Source organism: Nycticebus coucang, chromosome 10 (assembly GCF_027406575.1).
Source record: "Nycticebus coucang isolate mNycCou1 chromosome 10, mNycCou1.pri, whole genome shotgun sequence".
Classification (NCBI taxonomy): Eukaryota; Metazoa; Chordata; class Mammalia; order Primates; family Lorisidae; genus Nycticebus; species Nycticebus coucang.
Window position 1 is genome coordinate 74226051 of NC_069789.1, and position 27884 is coordinate 74253934.

General features: G+C 34.6%; 1 long non-coding RNA gene across 1 annotated transcript; it reads left to right on the plus strand.

Moving 5' to 3' along the window:
* Positions 1-14536: 14536 nt before the first annotated feature.
* LOC128597047 (uncharacterized) lies at positions 14537-18914 on the plus strand. The gene is made up of 3 exons (XR_008383197.1): positions 14537-14592; positions 17007-17101; positions 17386-18914. It is a non-coding gene; the product is annotated as an uncharacterized LOC128597047 (long non-coding RNA).
* The last annotated feature ends 8970 nt before the right edge of the window (positions 18915-27884 follow it).

Sequence of the window (27884 nt, forward strand, 5' to 3'; positions counted from 1 at the left end):
TATGTTGAGCTGAAAACTATGCTTTTAAAATGAAATACTGCAGCCAGGTATCACCAGGGAACTCCCGTATTCCCTGTTTCATTGTAGTATTGAAGTGAAGAGTTGCCATCTGGCCATTTCAAATGTATAGAGTTTTTGCTTCTATATATGAACGACAGCATATGGAAAGGGAGGCTTGCAATTAAGTGCATAGTCCTAGAATACTTAAAAAATCCGTTCCTCTCAAAATGTGTACTGTCCGCCTCACTCGGCACGCTACTACTAATTCCCAGAATTATTAGGAAAAACATGAAGTCATTTTTATGTACCAAACCCCCCCGACAATAGTTTATACTTTAAAAAAAATAGCTTATTTGATATTTTAAAGAGAACTAAAAATACACCTATTTTTATTCTTTCCTGCTCCAAATGTATTGGTATTATATTAAAGATTAAAAAGGTATTAATATAGAAGTATAATGAGAATAGCTGAAGATAGCTTCAAATAGATTTTTAAAAGTCAGACACATAATACAGTGAAAAATGATTTAATAGGGTAAAGGAAGCTGTGACTATTAATAAGATGCAGGAAGAAGAGACAGTAGTAAGAAGAATAAAGTAGGTAAGGCAAATAAAATGCATCCTAATTAAATTCACCCTGTGGAATTCTAAAAAAACTCTGGACCTTAGAACTGACAGGCAGGATGAAGGAAAAAAAAAAAAAAAGTAAGAATATGCTGAATTACAGGGAGCACTAAGTTCTCCTTCCAAACGTGCATATAGGAGCTTAAACACAAATCAGATAATAATGGTTTATTCTATAGAGAAATTCAGGTTGAAAGGCTGAATAGTCAGGTTCTGTTTTTCACCCCAGAGGAAGGATACATATATCCTTTTAGTTTGCTAAACTCCTCTCTCAATAAGCAAACCAAAACATGTAGTAGCAATAGTCATAATGTAAGAAAAAGAAGAAAAAATATATAATTAATACTTTCAGAGTAATAATACGAGGGTACATTACATTCACTAAAAAGACCAACGGCAGAATGATGCCTGAACAGGCCTGAATGATAAGACAATTTCCTTTAGATTAAAATTATGATAGCTCATTTAAATATATATATATTTAAAAGTAGGTTAGATATACAGAAAAGGAATTGTAGAAAGAAAAACAAAAAGTAAAGAGAGTTTAAATTTAGTTAAAAAACATGCAAACATTAATTTAGACTACCCAACATTTCTCTGGTAACAATTCCAGACAAGCAGAGACAGAGTAGATGGATCGATAGGCAGATCAATTATTTTTTTAACAAAAAAAAAAAATTGGATTACTTCCAAATAAATGAGTTTCTAGTTTCACTCTAAGAGAGTAATTGGAAATAGACCTACCATAATCACACACCATTATATAATTCAGACAACTGCCTAGAGGAAGAAAAACAAAATAAAAACATAACAAACAAAATGAAAACATATATATGTAGTAATGAGAATCATAATGGCATTAAACTTGTTTCAACAATACTGGTTACTAAAATGTATTAGAGTAAGACCCTCCAGAAAATGCCTCTCAGCCCAGAATTATATTAATATTCAGACTAATTATCTGGTATGAAGGCTGGACGGCACAAATAGACTGAGAAATTATTTCCTTATGTTTCCTCTCAAGGGAAACTACCAGAGAAGATCACTCCAACACTGAACTAATGCCTCATTGTGGTTACACCACTTTCTACTTCTTATAAAGCTTAGATTTGATGTTTTCTCTTTTTTGATCCAGCTGTTTAATTTCTCATTCATCACTGGCACCTATGATAAAATATCACAAACAAATGGGATTCCAAGAGATTATGTCTCCAGGATCGTTCTGTAAACAAATGCCCTTATCAATAATCAAGAAAAATTCCTTGACCTAGATGAGTGACAGATTCATATATACTCAAAATGGATATACACAGATGTGTCAAGTTAAAAAAAGGTATTTGAGTAGCCAGTGAGATCGTCAAACTATACGAACTCTGATTCCATGATCACCAATAAGTCTCCTGATAAAATGTAGCTTCCTTGATGATTTTGCAAAGATGTTGATATTGCAATCAGCTTTATTAGTAGCATATTTCATTATGTTTTAATAAATTGGAATATTTGTTTATAAAAATATATATCTTTAGGTTTTACAAATGAATGTCATGAACTGAATGGATCTGTGCCTTTCTACCCACTATACATTACCTCTATGGAATGTGTCCACACATAATATCATTAATTTTAATAGTTCCATCTTGGAGACCTAAGCTTATAGAACAAAATACACTTATTATTTTTAAATAATTTATATAAAATTAATATTTATCATATATTTATAATAGATAAAACACTACTCTTAGTGTTTTATTTTTATTACCTATATTTGATCATACAATCATACTAGCAGCCTTTATTATGAGTCTTACTTTCTGGACCTCTCACACGGGTTCTTTCCACAGCCCAAGGAAGGGCCTTAACACTAGGTTACGAGTGATATATTTTGGTAAATTTTGCAGAAATAAGATATTTTAATTGCCATCTGATAAGACCATTCATTCATTCCAACTCAAATGACCATCTGTCAAAGTTAGGCTAGGTGTTCTGGGCATACTAGAAATCTAGACGGGGACATTGAGTTAGGGATGCATTTTATTTGCCTTGCCTTCTTTATATAGATAAGCTATTATTAGCCAGTTACCCCAGAGTAGAAATGGATTTCATAGCTTCAGATCAAATAAACACTTAATAAAACTTCCCTATACTTGACAATACCAATAAATAACATATTACCACATGAAAACCATAAGAAAGGCAGTTAATTTCTTAAAATTGTTATTTTTCTGAGATGTGCTAACAATATTTGTCAGCCTTTTAAAAATTATGATCTGAAATTATTGCTTTTCTCATTAGTAAACTCTTGGGGGGGGTTGTTGTTGTTTTGTTTGTTTGTATTTCAGGCTTATAGTTCTATACTCTTTTTCTTAGAGGAAGCCTCTAAATCACTTAGGATCCCAAAAAAGAAACACAAAAGTATTTGAACTTGCCTCTTCTCTAAGGTAGGTATTGATGATGATGAAGATGATGATGGTGGTAATACTGCTGACAATTTCTTGTTAAAGGATAAGAAAACCAAAGTTATGGAACAGAAGTAAAATTTTCCCCATTCACAAAGCCAAGGGTAGATCTGGGACTCAAGCCCCGGTCAGTCTAAATATTTAGTCTGTATAATCTCTATTATTAACATTACACAGATTGATGTCACAACATTAGTTTGTCAGTCACAATACACCACACCTACTAGTTTTCTCCCCACTCCCTTGGTTTCTCTGATATTATACAGTACAATTTAATCCAAATAAAATAATTTGGGGGTGTATACTATGTATCAGACAGTGTGCTAGGTTTATACAACTAGCGAACTAAGCATATAAGATGAAAACTAAAATTTCATCGTTCCTTGTTTTCCTAAAGCATACATTCCTGTCACAGAGAAATATGAGAAGATAATAGCGGCATAATATAATCAGCGTCAACACAGAGAGTCACAGATTATATAGGAGCACCTTGGAGGTATAGTTAACCTCAGAGAAGGATATGACAGGAGACAGGGTCAGATGTAGTAAAAGATCCTTACGACATGTGACATCAGAGCTGAATTTTAAAAGGCACATAGGAGGTGGCCAGGTGAAGAAGAGAGAACGTGAAGAGCACGCTATTACAAGCAGACGAAGAGTCCTGTGTAAGGCTGGAGAGGTAGGAGCACAGCGTGTGATACACCGGAGCCATGTGTAGCTTCATATTGTGGAAGTGTAACGTCTGAGAGTAAAAAAACGGAGAAAATTATGCCATACAAGTGCCAGCTTGTTGAAAGTTGTATATACTTCGTTAAGAGGCTTGAATTTTAGAGTTGAAATAACTCTGAAGTTATTCAAGACTTTAGAAGAGAGGAATAATTGAGTTTGTACTGCAATTAGCTCCAACATGGGGGCAGACATACTCAAGGTGAATCTGACAGAGAAAGAGATCCAGGCTCGGGAGAAGGCTGTGACAGTAATGCAGGTGAGACAGACAGGGTCTGGAGTCAGGGCCATGACATTTATAAAAGTGGTTGGATGTGATATTAATTAAAAGTGGTTGGTGTTTGAGGATATTTAAGATATCATGATGACTTATATGGCCTGATAATATAAAGTCTGAGGTTAGGTCATGATGAGATGATGATACCACTATTTAAGGCAGGAAAATAGGATGAAAATCAAACATGGGAGAGAAAATGGTAGTTTAACTTTGGTCGTGTTGAATGTGAAGGGAATTTGAGATAATCTATTAGAAGTGTTAAGCAGACGATTAAATATGACCCTTGGATGTAGCTATAGGTTTAAGATTTGTTAGTGTTTTGGTGGTGGACTAAGCCATATTTGGAGATAAACCCACCAAAGAAGCATATAAAGCAAGAGAAAACAATTTCCAAGGATAGAAACCAGTCATATAAAAAATACAAAAGAGGCTGGGTGGGATGCAATGGCTCACGACTGGAATCCCAACACTTTGGGAGGATGACACAGGAAGATTGTTTGAGGCTAGAAGTTTGAGACCATTCTGCAACTTAGTGAGACACTGTCTCTGTAAAAAATAAGAAAAATTTAGCCAGGCACGGTGGCTGCACCTGTAGTCCCATCTGCTCAAGAGGTTGAAGCAGCAGTATTGCTTGAGCCCAGCAGTCCAAAAGTGCAATGATCTGTGATGACACCATTGCTCTCCAACTTGTGCAATGGAGCAAGACCTCATCTCTCTCTGAGGTCTCTCTCTCTCTCTCTCGCCATATATATGTACTTAATTTGCCACCAAAACACTAATGAATCTTATTAGTGTTTTGGTGGCAAATGAAGTCATTTTCTCTGTCAAGTTTTCTCTCTTTGCAGTTAGTGTATTGAATGAAGGAGGTGGTGACACCAGATCCTCATGAGTGAATGAATGAAAAGTGCAAAAACTCTTAATATTTAAACAGCTCATTTGACAGAGATAAATGTAGCATACTAAATATGTACACACAGTTCAAGCATTACTTAACAAGAAAACAGTTAATATCTACTTTCCAAATTTCAACCTCATCTACAGTGTGTATAATCACATATAGTATGAATTGATTAGCTCACAGACAAATATATACAGGAAGTCCTTGGAGTTGGGGACACTCCGACTTACAGTTTTCTGTACTTAGGAACGGGCTCCCCCTGAAGACGATCTTCAATTAAATAATTAAGTTAATAATTCAGGGCTGAGTTTCATCCATGCATGTAGTTGTTGTTGCAGTGTTTGGCCAGGGCCAGGTTTGAACCTGCCACCTCTCGCATATGGGGCCGGCGCCTTACTCTTTGAGCCACAGGTGCTGCCCATAGTCCCTGCACGTAGACAAACCCACATGGCCTAAACAGTCCCTAGGCCCAACATATCAGGCTAGATGCTCGTCTCATTGTTTATACAGTCCCTTATATGTAGCATCACTTTTGTTTTAACATTTTTATTTGACTTTGTGAGGCTGTGTTTTACCCAAATGGCCACGCCGCCAAAGCAACTGTCCACTGCCAGTCCAGGTGAGCCTGCAGCAGCACAGAGAAAGTGATAGCAATGGAAACGAAGGTAGAAATAATGAAGCACTGAGACAAAGGCCAGATGCCGTCATTCACTGGGAGAACATTAAGCTTCAGTTGCTTGACTATCGGAGCAATAATAGAGTATAAAGTGAGAATAATGGAACAGGCAAAAGGCAGGACTCCAACGACAGCATCAATTATGACTAAGCAGTGCAGTAGATTAATTATTCAAATGGAAAGGCTAATATTGATCTAGTCAGAAGGTCAAAATGGGCATTAACAATCCTATTAGTCCACTGTTCATGTAACTTTAGGTGAATGTTAACGTTTAATTTTATTTTTAATTTCTTCCGTCTCCTATCTAAACTTTTTGTATGAGTTTGTTTGTATGTTGTTTGTTCAAATAAAAATAATAATTATTATTACAGTATTACACTGTATTATTCTTATTACCACACATGAACGATTATAGTATTGATATTATGATTTTGATTATAACCATATATGTGCTGTTCATCAGGGATCCAAATTGCATAAAAATCCAACCCGAACACGTTCTCAGGAACATATCTCATCTGTAATCTGAGGATTGCATGTACTCAGAAAACTTAGATGTGTATACATTTATTTCTGTATATAGATACAGCTATGTCATAATTTATTTTAATTCTTTTATTTAATTGCCTTCCTTTCTTTAGGCTGCATCCAAAGAGTTCTAACATTCCAAATTCAATTTGTTTCCAATACTATAGGCATTTTCTCAATCTCATTTATGCATTTATCAATATGTCTTCTATACTTCTTTTATCTTAAGCAATGAAATATAAGTTCTTGGAAACTTATTTTAGCAATTATTCTGTGTAATCTTCTATGTTCTCGATAGAGTGCTTTTGATTTGAAAAATAAGTGAAGCTTTGGACTTGAAACCGAGATAGTGCATCTGTGATGAATCTGAAAACATCCATTTTTAAAAATATATCTCTACCTTTGTGTCTGTGTTTCTTCCACTGGAATCCTTTTTCAAAAAGTAGCAGCTGTATCAACTCAGGTGATGTTTCTCCCCTTTAATTTCACTTGAGAACTTTAAGTGCAACTCTTTTCCTTTCAGTTTTGGTCTTGTGCCCAGATGTTAACTTGTAAAAGTTAAACAAATCAATACAAGTCTTTACTTGAATAGTCTAACTTGGGGTCATTAAGAGAGGAATGACTAAGGTAAGAACTATCTCCTGGCCCCATGAGAAACATTTTTTTTTCCCTTAAACTTCTGCTTTTCCAATGTTTTATGTATTTTGTATAGAATCTTTTCAAAATGTCTTGCAAAGACTGGAGCTACTGCATTTAATTACTGACAGTGCAACCGTGTGGGCTCCATTAGGCATTAAAATTGACTGCTCTTCTTTTTCCTCATTCCTCTTCTCTATTCCCCACCTCCAAGCATTTTGACCTTGAGTTCACTTTTCAAAATATACCTGCTACAGATTCATAGTATAAAAAGTGTTCAAAATGTTACCAGCAATCCCTTTGCTGCAATTGGATTTCATATTATTCTATCAACAGTTAAATGAAAAAAATAAAATTCCAATGTTCATGGTGGGAGGGATAATAGTTTTATCTTCCGAGGGTCTCCTGCAGAACATGTTTAAGTGGATGCATTTGTAACATGGAGCGAAGCTTCATCTGTGTTCTGCATAACTGCCTCTTGGCTTCAGATGACTGCACTGTGGGACGTGAGAAGGAATTTTGAAATGAGCAGCCTGTTTCCTGCTGATAAGTTTATGGGTCCTCCTTATCATCATGAAAAGAAGTTGAAATAATAGCTACCCTATAAACAAAATGCAAAATTTCAAATCCATTCTTGAGTCTAATGCTTTTGAGTTCTGGTTCAGGATTATAACATTCTGTTTCAATCTGTAATGTATTAAGCGCAGGCAAATTTCTCCCATGTTTTCAGGATGATTTATAGCTTGTGGTATGTTTTTAAAATTCTGACATATGTGTTATCAACACCGAAATAGTTGATGTAAATACAGATACATCTCTATAGACCTGCCAAAATAATCAAGGTCAAAACATTAACTTTGAGAAGGTACAAAAAATACTTTCTCCTCTTGGAGTTTTTCCCCCCGATACAATTATGCTATGGAGTTTAACAATGGATGTGTGTGGAATGTGTATGCGTGCATGTGTGTCAGAGCCCTAATAGTGAAAGCTATTGGAGCCATCCTGGGTGCCTCCATCTCTACATCCCACCCAGTCCTGTTTATGCTTTCATTCTTCTCATGCTCACACATGTAAGCTTTAGGATATACATGCCCTGAGACATTTTTTATTCCTGAAAGACAGTAAAAGAGAAGTATTGGAGCAGAAAATTGTATTGATATGGCAGATTCTTTGGCCGAGTTAGTATATGATTAGTTTCTCCCTTGGATTCCTGTCTGCCCATTATCATTGCTAAAGCTTGCTTGTGGCTGATTATTGAGATCCTGACTTCCTGACTGAGAGCTGGCCCTACTGTAATCATGTTCCAGCTCTTAGTTTCCATGTGGGGACATTGAAAGTCATTCATTTTTACTTTCTTAATGTTTGTTCTGCGGTTGGCTATCTCATGCACCATGACCTCTGACTTTTAGACCTTCTAGAGTCCAAAGGCTCATAGGCTTTTTAAACAAACATCTTTTCTTAAACGTAAAGACTAATTCAGACTTCTGTTTAGCAGAAATTATGTCAAACAAATTCAGAGATTTCCTCAACAGCATTCGTAAGCAATAGTCACGTTATATCTACTTCAGCACATCTAGTGACTAAGGATTTATTATATTTTAAGGTGACTCATTTCTATTTTGAACAGTGTTTTTTATCATAACTGTGTATTGTTGGATTATCTAGATATATCAGCTGTTGTGCCAAATAGTCACATAATGGGTATTTTATTCATTGTCAGCTTCTACATGCATCCTGTCATATACACTGGAATGAACATGAAATCTACCTATACTTGGACTCATTACACATCCGATAATCTCACAGGCTTGGTAAATGTTAAATTTGAAGAGAGAAAAATAAATGTGCAAAGTATAAAAGATAATGAGAAGTTAGAAAGGAGTTAACTGAGATAACCATAGTTGTAGAACCTAATGGTCAGAGTGTGTGGCTCTCTGTACAGTACAAGACTGTGGTTGAACTGCCCAGACATAGCTCATTCATAACACTATCCATTCACTTTGGGAAAGAGAGAGCTGAGTAATCAAACTAAAAAGATCTGCATCTCCAGAAAGCCATGCAACTATGCTAAGAATTAATTTCCCAAAGAACAAACTTGGAAAGAGAATATTATGTGCCATACTATTTGGAGGAAAAGTTTATTTTGAAGTCAAGGGCAGTATATCACCAATACATGGGCAGGTCAAGTGTGTATCTGTCACATAGCTTTTAATTATTTAAAATTAAAATGGGAGGACTGCACAGGCAGATGTCTTATTAATGTCACCACCCACTGTGCCATGACCTTGCCTCTGATGGGTAACTAAAAAGATTAGAGTAGCCAGCCTGGTGGCCTATCAATATAGTAATTCATAGGGGGCTCTGAGCAGTAGAAATAACACAAGATAGTCAGTAAGAGCAGTAGCCAGAATAGTGGATCAAAGTGCATGGGTGAATGAATTCCTGTCCACTATACTTCAAGCAATTTTTGGCATCTATGTGAAATAGACAAAAAGACAAGGGTTGAGGTCATAGCTTAGGGAGATGTAAGTTACTTATCCAGCAGACTCATGTGCCAATAATATGGAAATGTGTGAATACACATATCCACACACAAAACCTTTATGCCATATCTCTTGCTCAAAAATAACTTGCGACAGCTCTGTATTTGACTTAGAATAAAAGCCAAGGTTCTTATGAAAACCCAGGTAGGCTGAGACAAACTACTTCTTTGCCTTCATCCCTTACTGCTCTTCCTTCATCACCCTTCTCCAAACCCTTCTGGTATCTTTTCTCAAATGCCCACCCTTAAAGGTAACTTCCCCTGGCTCCTTCCTTTGAGACTGCAACCACTCAGCCCAGCTCTCCTAATCTCCCTTATTCAATTCATGTTTTTATTTTTTGGTCTCAGCACCTATAAAATACTTATGTTGGTTGGTTCCCTGACTCCTAGATTGAGAGCTCCATGAGGGTGGAGATCTTGGTTCATTGAAGTAGCCTAAGGAACTAGAACAGTGTCTAGTCAGATTTAAGAGCTCAAGAAAGTATTTGTGGAATAAATAAACAGGTGCTAATTTTAAATGATGTATGTTTCTTGGTGGCCACTTACAATGTCGTGAATGTTGTAAATGTCCTTAAATTGTAGGAGTAGCTAGAAACACAGGGAAAGTAGCTTCAGCCATGCAGTGGTAACCCTTAAAAAGGAGGGGTCAGAAATCTCTGGATAAGTGAATGGCTGGCCCCTGGAAAGAGGAGGTAAGGGAATAAAGGTGTTTTAGTAAGAAAAGAGACATAAGAGGGTGATTGGTGGGATTACACCTGCGGTGCATCTTACAAGAGTGTATGTGAAATTTAGTAAATGTGGAATGTAAATGTCTTAGCAAAATAACTAAGAAAATGCCAGGAAGGCTATGTTAACTAGTGTGATGAAAATGTGTCAAACGGTCTATGAACCAAGTGTATGGTGCCCCATGATCATATTATGTACACAGCTATGATTTAATAATAAAAAAAAAGAGACAGAAGAATCAAAGAAGGTGTGACATGAATTACTACAATTCATATGCAGCACAATTTTTTTATCTGTTGCAATCACTGTTTGTCTCAGCTTCACTAGAGTAAATGCTCTATAAAAATAGGAACTTTGAAAAAAATAGGAACTTTGGCCTATTTCATTCACTAATATATTCTAGTATTTAGACTTTGTGTATTTCGGAATTGGAGCTCAAGCCATATTTGATAAATTAAGACATACTGTTTTATTAATGAAAATTGTATTCTTGAATATTTGGGGCTCATATATGTGAGTATTGTAACAGCCAGAAGATTTTCTCAAGTTCTAGTCATGGACCAGAGAGTGAAAACTTTTTTCTCTTATGTTTTAATATTTTTGGCTTTGTTAGGGAAAACAGAAAAATGAGCAAAAGTTGAAAGATGTTTAAATATGGTATTCACCCACAGTGGAATAATTTAGCAAACGTGCTGACTACAAGAGCAAGGACCTTCATTTAATTTTTTTCAACTACAGAAACTATTACACATGAATAAAGAGAAAAAAATGAAAGGAAGTATCTCCAAGGCAAGAAGACAATAAATAATGAGTAATTAGGGAAGCCAAAGACATCACTAAGACGATATGTTAGAGCTCCCAGTGATTCACCTGAAAACCTGATTTATTCTTCTCCAGAAACTCAGGGAAAAAAGTTTTTTGGACCTAAACCATTAGGTGTCAACAAAATTCTAAATAGAAGCGACATAGTCCAATCCTTAGCTTACTATCGTTTTAGAAAAAAAGGGAACATAAGGACAAGTTAAGAAAGGAAAACTCCCACAATTGAGTATCACCTGAGGAATACTGGAAAAGATACTGTGTTAAAATATTGTAGTGATTCTAGCACTAATTCGTATTAGCTTCAGGCTGAAATCTTCACTTTCAGTTGATTGATGAGATGTAGGGGAAAATGGAAGAAAAGGCGTAGTATCAAATAGAGCTGAAAAAAAAAATTACAAAGACTCATAACTTGTTCATTTTTTTCATTTTCCCCCTTTTCCATGCATTTTTTTTTAATTATGGGTTAATATGAGGGTATATATGATTAGGTTGCATTATTTGTGCTTGTAAGGTACAGTCTGAAGTCTGAGTTGTAGGTGAGTCCTTCCACCAGCTGGTGTGCCATTTACCTTTATGTTGTACCTGTTGGTGGGAACTCACTGAACTCCCTCCACACTTCTTGAATTTAATTGGGTTTTTCTCTTGTGTGGGCCTGTAGTTGTTGGTCTACTATTTTTCAGAGTGGTACTGAGTACATAAGATGTTTGCTTTTCCATTCTTGAGATACGGTTCTAAGAAGAATTTTCTCCAAATCCATTCAGGTAAATACAAAATATGAAAAGTCTCCATCTTTTGTATGGCAGAATAGTATTCCGTGGTATATATATACCACAGTTTATTAATCCATTCATGAGTTGATGGGCACTTGGACTGTTTCCATAATTTTTACATATTTTATACCCCATCTGTATATTGGCTTACCTGGCTAAGAAGCTGGAATATTCTAAAGAAATTGCTACTGTCAGGTATGTGTAGAATACAATGGAGACATTATGCCAGGAAGAAGATAGTCAAGGATCACTGGATAAATAGTGGCTAATTGCAATATATTTAAATATTTTATTTAGAAGGGGTGACTATACAATACAGAGAGGCATTTGGGCATTATTCTCAGTTAAGTTTTGTGAAATAAAAATAAAGGCTTACTCTCTACTTACCTTCAGTACACATGCTCATGCATCCCACCACTGATACTAATACAATCACAACACATTCACTTGGGTAGCCTTGGGGTGATAAGGGGAGGAAGGAGATGCTGGGGGAATTTGAATCTTTCCCTTTTGGACATAATGTCAGATGCAGATATCTGGAATCACATAAAACACCATACCAGGAAATTTAGAGAGCAGTTCTGAGGAGTGTAATGTCTTAAAGAAATAAACAAGTGTTTTTTTATTCAAGAATCACTGGTTAACACAAACAATTCTATGGCATTTAAGCGAAATGCTTTCTCTAAAACAACTGAGTGGAATAAATCAGGCCTTAGGTGAAGTATTACATTTTGAAAACATACAATAAAACAGTGCTCTGTTCATATTGCCCTAAATCGCTGTCAAGAGAGCCACTTGGTATTATAAGACCCCTATGGCTACAGGGTCAAAGAGAAGACATTATATATTTATCATAAGGCAATTTGTCTGCTTGAAAATAGAAGCCCTTGATAATTCACAGCAGTGTTTAAAAGGGTAGTTTTAAAAATTAATTATCTAGAGGTCCTTGTTGTTGAGACAGCATAATAGGTTTTGATTAAACACTCCAGGAGCATTGGCAGAAAGGCTCCAAGATATTGGTCCTTCTAGATGGTTGTAGCAGAGATTGGCTAGTTATTTATCAAACCCCTTTCTTAAAAGGCTCTTACAGAACTAGATAACACTCTCCCTAGTGGGTTTTTGGGGAAGTCGTGTTTTCCCGTTCCAACCTTGGCGCATGAAAGCTATCACGCTCATTCTACATGTCTCATGCGAGAAGCAGATCCCCAGAGAATCTAACATCTAGAGCATGGTAGAGCACAAGTTGAAAGTATTTGGTATACCCAAACTATTGCATGGACGATTACTCACCACCATAGGTTAATTTTTATGTGAGCTAAAAAATAAACTTCTAATGGTTTAAGTCTCTGAAATTTGGGGATTGTTTTTATGTGTATTAGTTTAACATAGGAGATAAGTTGTGATCTATGCTATATTTTCTTAATTTGCTCAATAGTGTAACATATAGGAAAGCCACAGGTGAATATAAAAAAGAGTCTTTCCTTATACTATCAAGAACTGGTCATATCTCTGAAACATTTTTGGAGGTGGGAATATACTCTAATAGATTTGTAAAGAACAATTCCATGAGGATGAGAAGCAAAGCTAAAACATAAAAGTAGTGGATACTTCAAATGCTTTAGAAATATGGTTGGATGGTGTTTGAACAGTGCTTCAAAGCTAGAAGTTTTTATTGTATGGGAGCATAGGCTAGTGGTTATATTTCATTTATACATGCATACCAGTGTTAGAACTTAGGAATTATTTGCTAAATAATACGAACCAACTTTAAAAGGTGTTTATATACCTTGTGTCTGTACACTTGTCACAAACAAGTATGGGTAATCCATGTGGTATACTAATCAAAGACTAACATGACCTCTCCAACATAGAATCATATGGTGCTGAGCTGGACAGCATATGGCCCTGATGGTAGGTGGCATTGGAAAGTTTCCATTATGAGATAAGGCTTAGCAAACAGTCCTGCTTCCTTCTTTCTTCATTCAGTAGATGATGGAGGAACTCAGGACCACTTTGGAATTGCTGGGATATAGAATATGGCCCTCTAAAGAATACATCAAAAAGCTGTAAATGGTGGTACAATTTGCTACTCCAGAAAAACCTACAATATCTCAAGTTGGAAAGCCCACATTTTCCAAGAAAGAAGAGGAGCATTTCCCCCAAGGAAATTATAATTTTGACCTTAGATTTATACTGATGTAGCCAATATCTGACTTGTCTGAACTAGTCTGCATTTAAATATTCATACCTTCTAATACTACCAACATGGCACTCTTGGAATAAATTTTCCAGGCTTTAAAAACAAGGGTAAAATAACTAGGCAAACATTATACTTTGTGCTTCCTCTACCAGTAACATAAAAACTGGTAATGGTGTAATTCTGAGGTCTGGCCATAGAACAAAACAAATGTGACTCTTCTGTAGTGATGGCAGCTCTATTCTGTCCCTAAAGTCTTCAGCATATGCTTGGCATTTGTCTACTTTCTAGTTCACCCCTCTAGCCTCCTGTTCATTGTATGAACCTGTGATATCTTTGCAATTATTCTTTTTCATGATTAACTTTGTTTTTGTTTACAATTGCTTCTACTATTTGTAATAATACCTGATATAACTGGATAAAATAACACATCACATCGTGTACTACCTGTGGTGAGGGCAATGTCGACTGCTGATATTTTCCTTGTTTCTAGAAACATTAATTATATATTACATTTTGGCCTACTGAGAAGGGAAATAACCAAAAAGCAGCTATGGGCACAGTTTTGTTTTGTTATGTTTATTTTGGCTGAAAAAAGACCAATGATAACACATCCAAAATGTGAAACGTGTGCCCATTGCATTCAATAGAAAATCAGTCTCACTCTGGAAGCATACCTGGGAGTTCCCGTAGAAGACAGTTCTTGGAGCTGAAGTGAGTATTTTCCTTGCCCTAAGGACCATGTAGCACAAATACTGGAAACATAATTTTGGTAGCAAAACTATTTTAGTACATAAGATTTTCCTATTGCAGAGAAGTAGGCACTGATTTCCATAACGACAATGTTTTAGGTGACTGTATAAACCCATATTTTCCTTCTAGATACCTGGCTTATAAAAAGACTGTTTTTCCCGGTTTTCTTTGCAATGTGACTTGATTATTTCCAAATGAGAGCAAAAACGACGCACAGCCCTTACTGTCCTGAAATGCTAAAAGGTCGGTTTCCACCTGTTTCTTCCTGCCAGTTGTTTACAATGTAAATATGATGGCAGGAGCCAAAACAGCCACCCTAAACTCAGAGAAGAGAAACATTAATTAGGACAAAAATTACTCCACTCACTCGGATGTGTTACATGACAGATTAATCAACTTCAATCTCATTTCAGCCTTTATATTATGGGGTCTTGTGAGTATAGTAGTTTATCCTGTACCTTAAAGCTATGGGAGAAACAAAGCTTCCTAGGATTATCCTGATTAAGTGAGACATTTTAAAGGTACTTTGACTCTAAAATATTTTAATTACCTTTGTTACATTGCTCTAGGATCATTCTGTATTAACTTTAGAGTGATTCATACCTTGAAAAAAATTAACCATGTTTTCTAAAAGTTTTAAAACACTAAAACTTAAGAAAAAAACCTGAGAAGCCAAAAGATTTCATTTCTACTACAAAAATATGGTGCTATACAAAGCATTCCATTAACATTTCTCTACTTTTTCAATTTTAATTTTTATCATTTGGGAATAAATCACTGCTATACAGTAAACCTATTTCTCTGGAATAATTGCTCCATCAGGTAGGAAAGTTTTCTCAATAATAAAGTCAACCACTTTGATTTTATTATTATTTTTTGATGGTATTTGAGTTCATTTGTTTATTTTTTATTCAGTTTATAGACTTTACTTATAGGGAAGTTTTAGAGAAAAACTGAGTGAAAGTCAATATTATCTCCCCACTCTCCCATGCAGTTTCCTCATTATTATCTTGTGTTAATGTGGTACATTTGTAACATTGTTGAACTAATATTGGTACATTATTATTAACTGAAGTATATTAGGGTTTCTTCTTTGTGTTATGTAATTCTATTTTTTGTTTGTTTTTTGTTTGTTTTTGTTTTTGTTTTGCAGAGACAGAGTCTCACTTCATCACCCTCCGTAGAGTGTAGAGTACTGTAACGTCACAGCTCACAGCAACCTCCAACTCCTGGGCATAGGCAATTCTCTTGCCTCAGCTTCCAGAGTAGCTGGGACTACAGGCACCTGCCAAAATGCCCAGCTATTTTTTTGCTGCAGTTTGACCAGGTGGGGTTTGAACCTGGCACCCTCCATATATGGGGCCAGCGCCCTACCCACTGAGCCACAGGCACCACCCAGTTCTAGGTTTTGACAAACACATAATGTCATATATCCACCATTACAGTTTCAGATGAAATAGTTTCACTGTGCTAAAATTTCCCTGTGCTCCATTTATTCATCTTTCTTTCCCTCTCCCCAATCTCCAAGGCCCCAGCAATGACTTTTCTTTTGACTACGTTACCTTTTGCTTTTTCCAGAACTACAAGTAATTTAAACAATTTTAGGAGGGCTTTTTTCCACATAGTGATATGGTCATAAGATTTTTCCATATCTTCATGCTGGATAGCTTATTTCTTTTTATTACTGGATAATATTTAATTGTATGGGGTGCCACAGTCAATTTATCCATTGGCCTATGTTGATTGCTTCCAAATTTTGGCAATTATGAATAAAGCTGCTATAAACCCTTGTATCCAGACTTTTATGAGGACATAAGTTTTCTACTCTTTTGAGTAAGTACCTAGGAGTGCGATTGCTGATTGCATGTTAAGCATGTGCATAGTTTTATGTGACACTGTTAACAGTTTTTCAAAGTATCTGTACCATTTTACATTCTCACCAGCAAAGAACGAGACTTCCTGGTTTTTCAACATCTTTCCGTGTACTTGATGTTGTCACTGTTTTGGTGTTTGGCTGTTTTAATAAATTTATAGTGATATGTCTTTCTTGTTTTCACTTGCAATTCCACAGTGGAATTATACTGAGCTTCTTTTGCTATGCTTTTTTGCATCTGTACATGTTCTTTGACGAGGTATCAGTTCAGATATTTTGCCTATTTTTTTAATTGAGCTGTTGTTTTTCTCATGTTGAGTTGGTATATATTGTATACCATATCTTTAAGTGAGATATGTTTTGCAAATATCTTCTCTCAGATTCTCATTTGTCTTTTCATTTTGTTGGCAATGAATTTTCAAAGATCAGCAATTTTGAATTTTCTTTCCTTTATTGCTTTATTGGCTTAAACAACAAACATGTATTTGTCACAATTCTGCAGGATGGACGTTGTGTTCCTGGTGAGGGCCCTCCTCTGGGTTCAGGCAGCTATTCTGTCTTCACATGGAAAAGAGAGAGAGAGAACTTGTGCAGAAGGTTAGAATTTTAATGAAGTCCAACTTAACAATGTTTTCTTTAATAGATTGTGCTTTTCATGTTGTACTTAAAACTCATTCTCAAACCAAAGGTCATTTAGATTTTCTCCTATATCATCATCTAGAAATTTTATAATTTTACATGTTGTATTTGCAATCTATTATAATTTTAAGTGATTTCTTTTTTATGTAAGATAAAGCTGTGTGTAGTTTTCTTTTTTTTTTTTAATGTGAGTTTCCAGTTGTTCTGGCATCAATTGTTGAATAAATTATCTTTTTTCTTAGAAACCAATGCAAGGATTGAGAGCTAACCCGAGTGGGAATGGTGGGAAGTGAGGATGCAAGACGCACAAAACACACAAGAGACAAAGAATAGGGTGGGGCCGAGAGGGCTGACACAGCTGACGACTGCAGCCAGCATGGAACCAAACAGGGGAAACAGCTTTATTTGTACAATATCTTAACAAAGTTGCTAAACAATGTAAATCTTAGCACATGGGGATCAACCTTATAGAGGAAAAACTGTGTGCTGTCTGATAATAAGAAAAAAAAAATACCTTTCTTGGGCCAAGGTTGCTAAACAATGTAAATCTTAGCACATGGGGATCAATCTTATAGAGGAAAACCTGTGTGCTGTCTGCTAATAAGAAAAAAAAAAATACCTTTCTTGGGCAGCACCTGTGGCTCAGTGAGTAGGGCGCCAGCCCCATATACAGAGGGTGATGGGTTCAAACCCAGCTCTGGCCAAACTGCAACAAAAAAATAGCTGGGCGTTGTGGCAGGTGCCTGTAGCCCCAGCTGAGGCAAGAGAATCACCTAAACCCAGGAATTGGAGGTTGCAGTGAGCTGTGATGTCATAACACTCTACAGAGGGTGATAAAGTGAGACATGTTTAAAAAAAAAAAAAGTATTCATGGGCTACATGACTTCTTGCAGTGAAAAGAATGTTGTTTATAGGAAGAGAAGTAGTTGGGGGTCACTCCCTGAGCATTTCTCGCCTGACAGCCCATTCCCCACATATCTTCCTTTTCAATTTTATTTTTTCCAATTTGTGAATAAACGTTTTTTACTTGGAGGATGTTTGACTCTGACTCTGCAGAAGACAAAAATGTCATTAGCCAATTGGGCAGGACTACAAATGTCCAAATACGACCCAGGCGTAACAAACATGACAAGTAACAGTAGCCATCAATGCAGTCTCAAGGGTGACTAGCCGCCATAACGTTTGTACAAGGTCAGTTCAGCTTATCCCCAGTTGAGGGGCTTCGCTTTCTGTGAAGTCTCGACATGGGGGTCAGCCTCCCCATTGGCAGCACAAGAAGTTCTTCTGGCTCTATGTCAAGGAGCCAACAGGCTGTCAGCTGTTCTAAGAAAAACACAAACACAACTTCTTCCCTGGAGAGAGACAAGCTTTAGCAACAGATAACAGACTCCATTAAATCCATTGTTTTGTTAATGACTGTAAGATCTTGTAGAAGATACCACTTTTCTTTTTTCTCCAAGCTTATAAGCCTGAGTCTCTTCACTAATAACATATCTTACAATAAAAGGAATGCTATTTTGTCTGTTTCTTTCTGCCTGCTTGGCAGTCCATTTGGACCATTCTTATTTACATAACAAATCATTAGTACAAGAGAGCCTCCTTACTTAAAGTATCTGTTTTAACTCCTTAAAGATTTTGAAAGAAAGTGGTGAATATTCCCTAATGGCCGTCTTGTTGATCTGTAGTTTCTAGTACTGGGAAATAAGAAAAGCCATCTAGATCTCCCCCTTGGTTATAAGCTTGTGCGAGGGTTTTTTTGTAATGAAGATGTAAATGATTTTTTTTATGTAAGTATACACATTATTTTTTGCAAATATAAATGGTGTTATGTTTTTAATTTCAAGTTCCAATTATTCATTGCTGATGTGTAAATAATAAAAAGTAATGATCTGTATATTAATTAGGTATACTGTCATCTTGCTATAATTCTTATTAGTTCCAGGAATTTTTTGTTGCTTCTTTAATACCTTCTACATAGCCAATCCTGTCTTTTGCCAACGGAGTTTTATTTCTGCCTCATCTGTATCCTTTTTAATATCTTTTCTTGTGTCCTTACATTAGTTAAGATTTCCAGTATGATGTAGAATAGAAATAAGAGGACCAATTTTGCCTTGTCTAATGTTAAGGGTAAAGTATTTAGCTTCTTATCATTATGTTAGCTATGATCTTATTTTAACTCTTTGTAATAAACCTGTCAGAAGAACAGTCCTGAAGTGGGCCATCTCTCTTTCATTAAATAGAGAAGGGAATGGCAACCTATAGTAGGATGCTCTGTACTTTTCTTCAGAGATGTAAGCTATGATCTTATTTTAACTCTTTGTAATAAACCTGTCAGAAGTACAGTCCTGAAGGGGCCATTTTCCTACCTTTTGGTTGGTACTTTGAGAATGCCCTTTCAATACAAACATATGTGCTCCTTTTAGCACTATATTTTTTCTTCTATTATGTTTTAAATTATTTCCTTTCCTTAATGTTCTCTGCACACTCTAGAAGCCTTGTTGTTTTTACCATCTTTGCCTATTAGTTCCAAATTTTATAAATACTTCAATGTTTTCTAGAACTTTCCTTACAATTCTTTACATTTGACTTTTTTTATATCATTGGATTTTAAAGTTCTCTTTGAATTATCTATCCATTGGAGTTATTTTTCTATTAGTCTATTCAGGAATTTGTCACTGTATTTCACATTGTTGGGCTTTTTTTTTTTTTTTTTTATCACTACAGGCTAGTGTAGGCTTCTCACCCTAATTAGGAACTCTAAACTCTGGGTTTGTGGTACTGGTTTATTTTAGAATGCATGAGCATGGTGTGGACAGTTTTATGGGACTCTGTTCCCAATGAAAATTACAGAGCATCCTACTATAGGTTACCATTCCCTTCTCTATTTAATGAAAGGCAGAAGGTTGAAATTATCTTTCCTCTTGCTTAAATATGATTAAACCTAGAAGTAATCTTAGCTAAATTTCATACATTAAGATATCCATCTTTAGGAATTTGGTATATGTTTTTATTTCATGTTCTTTAGAGGAGTTAATGGGAGGGAAATCCTAGAAAGAATGGAGTTGAAAACATGAAAATGAAAAAAAATTTTGAAACTTAAGATGATTAACCACAAAGGGAAAAAGATTCTAATCTATAGTATTATCGCATGATAATTTTAGACAATATTTTGGAGATATTTTTTCATTCTCATTCCATACTTTAAAATTTACAAAAAAATACTGCACTTAGTTCATGAGAGTCAGTTTGCTATGAAATAATTAAAAGAATCAAAATCAATTTCAAGCACTGATATCAAAGAAACAATAAAAAAATCTTCCAACAACAACAACAACAACAACAAATGCCCTGGTCCAGATGGCTTCATACTAGAATTCTATCAAACCTTCAAGAAGAGCTTAGTCCCATACTGCAGATATTATTCCAAAAAATTGAGGAGGAAGGGAATCTTTTCCAATTTGTTCTATGAAGCAAACATTACCCTGATATCAAAACCAGGAAAAGTCCCAACTAAAAAGGAAAATTTCAGAATATAGATGCAAAAATTCTCAACAAAATCCTAACAATAGACTATAGCTTCTCATCAAAAAAGTTATACGTCATGATCAAGTAGGTTTCATCCAGGGATGCAAGGCTGGTTTAACATACACAAGTCGATAAACGTTACTCACCATGTCAACAGAAGCAAGAACAAAGACTGTATGATCCTCTCAACAGATGCAGAAAAAGCATTTGATAAAATTCAGCATCCTTTCCTATTTAGAATTCTGAAGAATATAGGCCTAGGTGGAACATTTCCTGAACTGATTGAAGCCATCTACAACAAACCCACAGCTAATACTATGCTGAATGGAGTAAAACTGATAGCTTTTCCACTTAGAACTAGAACCACGTGGTGCATGTCTGATCTATGAAAACTAGGTCAACTTGAACTAGGTGGTCAATTTAGGAAGATAACTGTGGAGAATCTAATATATATCAAATATTAAATGCACAGGAGGCTAACATTTTAAGCACTTCAACCCTTAGGTTTTATCTTTTGTTTGTATTGTTTTTCTGAACTGGTTCTGCATGCATTAGAAAATAGAATAATTAAATACACTATGACTTTTCTTTCAGAATTCACAATGTACTACAAAATAGCAGTACGAGTAGTTTTTTAGCAAGTAATAAAGATAGCCTACATTAGGAAAATAAAAAAGAACTTTAGATATATATGTGTGTATGCAGCTCAGCACCTACGCTTTTAATCTTCAAAACAGAAATAATATAAAAATAATTTATCATACGCCAAAAGAAAATTGCCACAAGCCAATCACAGAAATGATTTTTTCTGATATTAAAATAGAAATAGAAATAATGCCCCAGCAGCACAGTGTCACTTGGGAGTTTATTAGGAGGTAACTACAGGGCTCAATGCACAACTTACTGAATCACTGTCTCAGGGGATACGGAAAAGGAAGGCCCCGTTTAACTAATTTCTCTGGGTGATGCTTGGGGGCACTGAAGTTTGAGAAGTACTTCTCTAGAGAAATGTAAGTATTTATGGGCCTATGCAGTTATGTGCATTTATTTGTTAAACCATGTGAGTCATGCCTCCTATGCTTCAGAGTACCACAAAAGACAACTTTTCAATAAATTAAAATCCAGAAGTATTTTATTATCTACCCCATACCCATAATAAAACGAATGAGGGAGCCAGTAGAATGTAAGACTATTTTCCCTAATTTTTTCATATTGCCAGTTGGTACTGCCTTTATCATTTTTGCATGAGCTCCATCATGTGGCTGAACTTCTGTGTTTTCTTTTTGTGGTTATCCAGATGACTAAATCATGAATAGAAAAATGAATGCTTTCTCAGAGTTCTCCTATTGCCAAGAGTTATTTATAATCGTTTTTCCTTTGTTGATTCTAGTCACTCTTCTTAGTTAATCATTTGGCATCATGATTTGGAAATTAGAAACCAACATGGGCAATAGATGCTAACATATGTCACACTAATGGTCCTTTTATGACACAATGCTCCCAATCATGTTCTGGAAAAATCAAAGGACAACTCCTATGATAACTATGTTTAGGTTCTGAATGTTTCCCCAATGTATGTCATTGTTTTAGAATATAAATATTATCCTGCCTCACCATCTAGCCTACATTAGGAAAATAAAAAAGAACTTTAGATATATATGTGTGTATGCAGCTCAGCACCTATGCTTTTAATCTTCAAAACAGAAATAATATAAAAATAATTTATCATATGCCAAAAGAAAATTGCCACAAGCCAATCAGAAATGATTTTTTCTGATATTAAAATAGAAAATTTGAAAATGTATAAAATGGCATTTTGTCAAAAAAATCTCTCAAAGAAATGAGATAAATGAGATAAATCTATATAAGTACTTGTTATGTAACAATAAAACGTACACAGTTTCTGTCATCAATTTCGTTAAAGTTTATTGGTAAATTTTGATATTTTCTATACATTGCAATATAAATATGTATCAGAGTAAGGATTTTGAACTTCTTAATTTATAGAGCTTTTAATACATTTGTAGACCTAATTAACTACTTGACTAAGACACTTCTATTTCACATGCTCCATACCCTCTGTCTCTCAGTCCTATTTTGTGCCTCAAAACCCCTGTGCAACTAAAATATAGCCTTATTATATGGGACATGATTGCAAGAGGGACTTTACCTAACAATTGCAATCAGTATAACCTGGCTTATTGTACCCTCAATGAATCCCCAACAATAAAAAAAAAAAAGAAATGATGCTTCATGATGACACACCAAAGAATCCAATTTGTAAGCTAATATCAGAATTAAAATGTCAGTTGATAAAAGAAAGAAAAATTATAAATTATAAACACAGAATCATTTTCCATTAGCAAATACTCATTTTTAAATACTTTTTATTATCTCCTAAAAATAATTTTAAATACTATTTATTATCTCCTAAAAATATAAGCTATGAAATAAGCTAAATTCTATAATTCTGTCTTAAATATATGCACATACATATTATATTCCTGCTTTATTGCAAAATATGAGCTTTATGATGTTCTCCAAGTTTCCACAATGTCTTTAGCACATTTCATATTGCTTATTATTGTATTTCAGAAAACTGCTCTAAAATAAATACACATCTTTATTTCTGTTGCTTTGAAAGAGAATTGGAAAATCATGTACAGCTCATGTCTGCATGGATAACTGAAGGTTCATAAAGGAGGTAAAAACACCCCAAAATAATTCAAATTTCCCAAAATAAAAGCATGCAGAATTACAGATGTATATATAAATATATGTATACATAAAACGTAAATGATACAAATATGTTTAATGCCATATGCCAAGAAGTAACCACAATATCTCTGATATCTCAGAGAAATACTCTTTATGTTTAGAGTAGAATTAAAAGGGTAAATAGAAAAATGTCAATTCAATTTAACACTAACCATGTCTTTTAATTAACGTTAAAACTTATTAATATATAGTTTCTCTATCTGTCTCTGATTGTTTCTGTTTCTGAAGTATATTTCTTATGACATGTTAGTCTCTAAATGCTGTCTCATTACTAGTATTTTAATGTCTCATTTTCTATACTAGGTAAGAAAGTATAGAATGAAAACATGGAGACTGAAATTAAAAATTCCTGAATCTCACATTTCTTCCTGCTGTTATTCTTTATGACCCTTTCTAATCTAGTTATTATGAGACTCCCATCAGAGATTTATAGTCTTTCTATGTTTGTCTTCTGACAAACTCTTATGTGAAAACATGCATATCTGTAAGGCTTAATGTACCAAAAATATATAATAAGTGTGTAGAAGAAACCACATTTCGCAGAAATTTCACATTTTATTCGTGAGTCTATTCGTAAATTCCTTCAACTGAAACCATCATTAGACACTAAATGAAAAATTTGTACTAAATGAAAAAAAGGTACTCATTGCCATATACACTGATCTCCAATAACATACCAATAAAATTCTCAAAATAATACTTTATTGTATGGTGAATTTTATCAGATAAAGGCTTTAGAAAATTTTGAAAGTGCACTTTTTATCTGAGTAATAAAATTGGCCCTCAAAAATTCTACTTTCTAGTGAGAGTTCTTCAAATGTAAATCAATTTCCCAATCACATTGTGCATCTACTATACGACACACAACAGAATAAAAATTTGAATACTAATTAAATTGTGCTGTAAAAAATAAACTGAAAGACACTCACCAGTATCAACTATAAAGAAATAACAATAGTAGAAGAAGAATTAAAAAATATACTGCACACTATATAGCACACTATCGGTTTTCTTTTTTTAAATTTATTGTTGGGGATTAATTAAGGGTACAAGAAACCAGCTTACACTGATAGCATTTGTTAGGTAAAGTCCTTCTTACAATCGTGTCTTGCCCCCAAAACGTGTGACACACACCAAGGCCCCACCTCCTTCCTTCCTTCCCTCTCTCTGCTTTTAATTGTAGTTGTGAGAGTTTATAGCTTATTCAATAGGGCAAATAAGAATTTCCTCAGATGTTTTATCATTTGAAAATAAAAAATATATAGTTTACCTCCTTTTCCCCCAAATCCTGATTAAAACTGTCAGTTATCAAAAAAGAAAATATAAAATAAAACAACACAATTTGCCTGAGAAATCAAATGAAAAACACAATTTGCCTGAGAATTAAGTGATAAAGAAGGAAACTTAAACGTTACAGCATAATTACACAAATTCACTGTTTACTCTTTGTAAGGACACTCATCAGCCAGCTTGTGTATAAAGTCATTTTTTTATTCTTTCACATAAAATAGTTATAAAGTATTGAAACCTAAATGCTAATGTAATTTGGCATGTGGTATATAAGAAAATAATTGATATCAAATATATTGTTATAAGGTAACATACAAAAACCTTAGCACAGATGTACAATTTCTATATATGTTGAAAAATTAGTCAGAGATTGATTTGCCATATTGCCAAAATCTGCACTATTATCTAAATTAAAAAATCAGGACAAGTAAATTGCTACATTAACCTTTTGGAATTACAATTTAATTATCCTCTATACACCAGTTCACATTTATGCAAGCTTTTCTTCTGAATTAATAAGTCATTTCATTTAATTGCTCAAATGGTGTTCAAAGTTGCAATTTTTACAAGCATACTAATATCAGTTTATTTTGGGAAAATGGATACCTTCAATATTCTTTATTTTAAAAAGCTACATATAAATTACTAAAACTCTTTAACAGGGGTAGAGAAAAATCACCATAGTATTTTACAATTTTTCTGGACGTAAAATATGTAATATAGTCATGAGTTACTAATGCATAGGAATAATGCCCTCAAGTCTTAAAAATCATGCTATTTTAATTAAATGTTGTAGTAAAATTATCTGTTAAGTCATCTTTTCTAATATCATACCATACTTTACATGCCAAAAAGAGCCTGTGTGAACTGTTTGAGTTTCTCCATGTTTTTCACTTAGGTTTTGCTAAAAAAAATGTGTAGCATATCAACTCCATTGCAACTTGCCTATAATGCCAAAACACATACTGCTCGATTCTTGACTATTATTTATCATTTCATTGTTCGCGAATCACTCTCTCATATACGCATGTCTCATGTACAAAGACAGGGGATTAAGAATCACAACCGTCCTCACACTGTTGTACAAAACATGGAGAAAGGAACACTTGATGTAGATTTAAACTCACTTAGGATTGAATCCTAATCTGTTAACTACTAACTGAGGAATGTTGGGTAAATCATTATCCCTTGGATTCAAAATCTTCACTGTAACAAAAAATTAGAATATTCCCTGCACAGAATGATTGTAAATTTGTGCACGATTCTTCAAAGTTTCTTTGTTCTTTGTGATGCCTTCTGAAGAATGCCAGAGCTTTCTTGGGATTCTTAGAAATGGGGGGTGACTCAAATTCCCTGGCATTTCACCTCATATAAGTATTTTCTACTCTTTTTGCCAGATTTTAAACTCAATCTCTTTACTTTTCATTACCCACAAATGCCATGTTCAATAAATTTATTTTCAATAAATTTAAAAATAAACTTAGTATGACATTTTATAGTTTAATCTTGTTTTTTCCAAAGTATTTGTGTATATAAGAAACTTTAACAACATACAGAAGATTAGAATCCTTTGTCCTAAAAGTCCTTGAACCCTGAAATAGCTCACTCATTTACTGCATACAATTTTGCCTTTCTTGTTGCTAACCAGTCTGGTGTTAGTACTCTCCCTCCTACTTTCTCTGTCATCGGACCGTACAATTTTTATTTCCTAAACAGAAGAACTATTGGGGCTTTTTTTTTGTTTTGATTGTTTGTTTCCCACTTACACATGCATGTATGTACGTACAGATGTGCACGTATGCATTCTATTTCTTCTAATCTATTAGCGGAAGTACCAGCAGATACTTCCTGGACTGACCAAAAAGGATTTGGGAGCTTTTTTGTTTATTTGTTTGTTTTGTTTTGTTTTCGTAAAATAACTGTCGATAGTCAACCTCAGTTTCACAATAGTCACACTCATGAAATTAGACATAATTAAATTTTTTAGACCAACACATGAAATATAGTCATTTTTCAAAGCAAGTTTCTGTTCTTTCCCTTTAGATATAACCCACAAAAAGTTAGATAATAAAATGGATTTACTATGAATTAACTCATTTATAAACCCCACTTCTTTTTACCAGTGAATAATCAAATACTACAGTTTCTACTCTGTGATCTAAAGTTGCGTGCAATGTAAACACAACAATTCTGTAAAATTACTTCACAAATGTATGTAGTAAGTTCATTCTCTAAAGTCAAAGGAAATCTAAAAAAAAAAAATTGTCTTAAAGGATGGGCTGTAAAGTATTTATGCCCTGTCTAATCCTCTTCCCTTAAATATGGATGGGACTGTCACCTGAATGGGGTAGAAACTGGCTAGAAATGCATTATTAGCATCTAATAAAATACGGCAATGGTGATGAGATGTCACATTCATGATTCTGTCACATCAAGTCCTAATTCTGCCTTCCCAGCAGGCTCTCTCTCATCCCACCCTTCCTTCCATTATTAAGCAACATGTGTTATGAAGAGGTCTACATGGTAAGCAACAGCGTGTGGCTTCCAGCTAACAGTGAGCAAGAGACTAAGGATCTCAAGACGAAAGTTGTCAAGGAACTGAAACCAGCCACTGTCAGATAAACTTGGAAGTGGACCCTGCCTAAGTCAAACCTTAAATGAGACCACAGCCCACACCAACAGCGCCTTGAATGCAAATTTGTAAGACTTTCATGCAGATTCAATTATGCCATGTGAAATATAATACATTAAAAAAATAGTACTGTTTAGGATTTGTGGCAATATTGTTAACATGGAAAAACGAGATCCACAGTATTTCAATAATATAATTAAAAACAAATATTTTTCAAGTATTTTATTGAGAAAAATTTCAAAAGCATAAAATTCAAAATAATTGTACGCTGGGTAATTCATAGAAATACCCAGCTATTCTCTGATCAGCAAAATAACATTATACTATAAGAAGCAAAATAAATTAATCCAAGAGCCAATTTAATAAATACATACTTATGTTTTTAATAATGCAACACTTTAACATATTGAAAATCTTTCAGCAGGGATTTTATTTTATATTTGAAAGACAGAGGCACCTTAATGACATTTTGCAAATGGTTGAAGACCAGAGTTGGTTTTATGAATAATTCATATG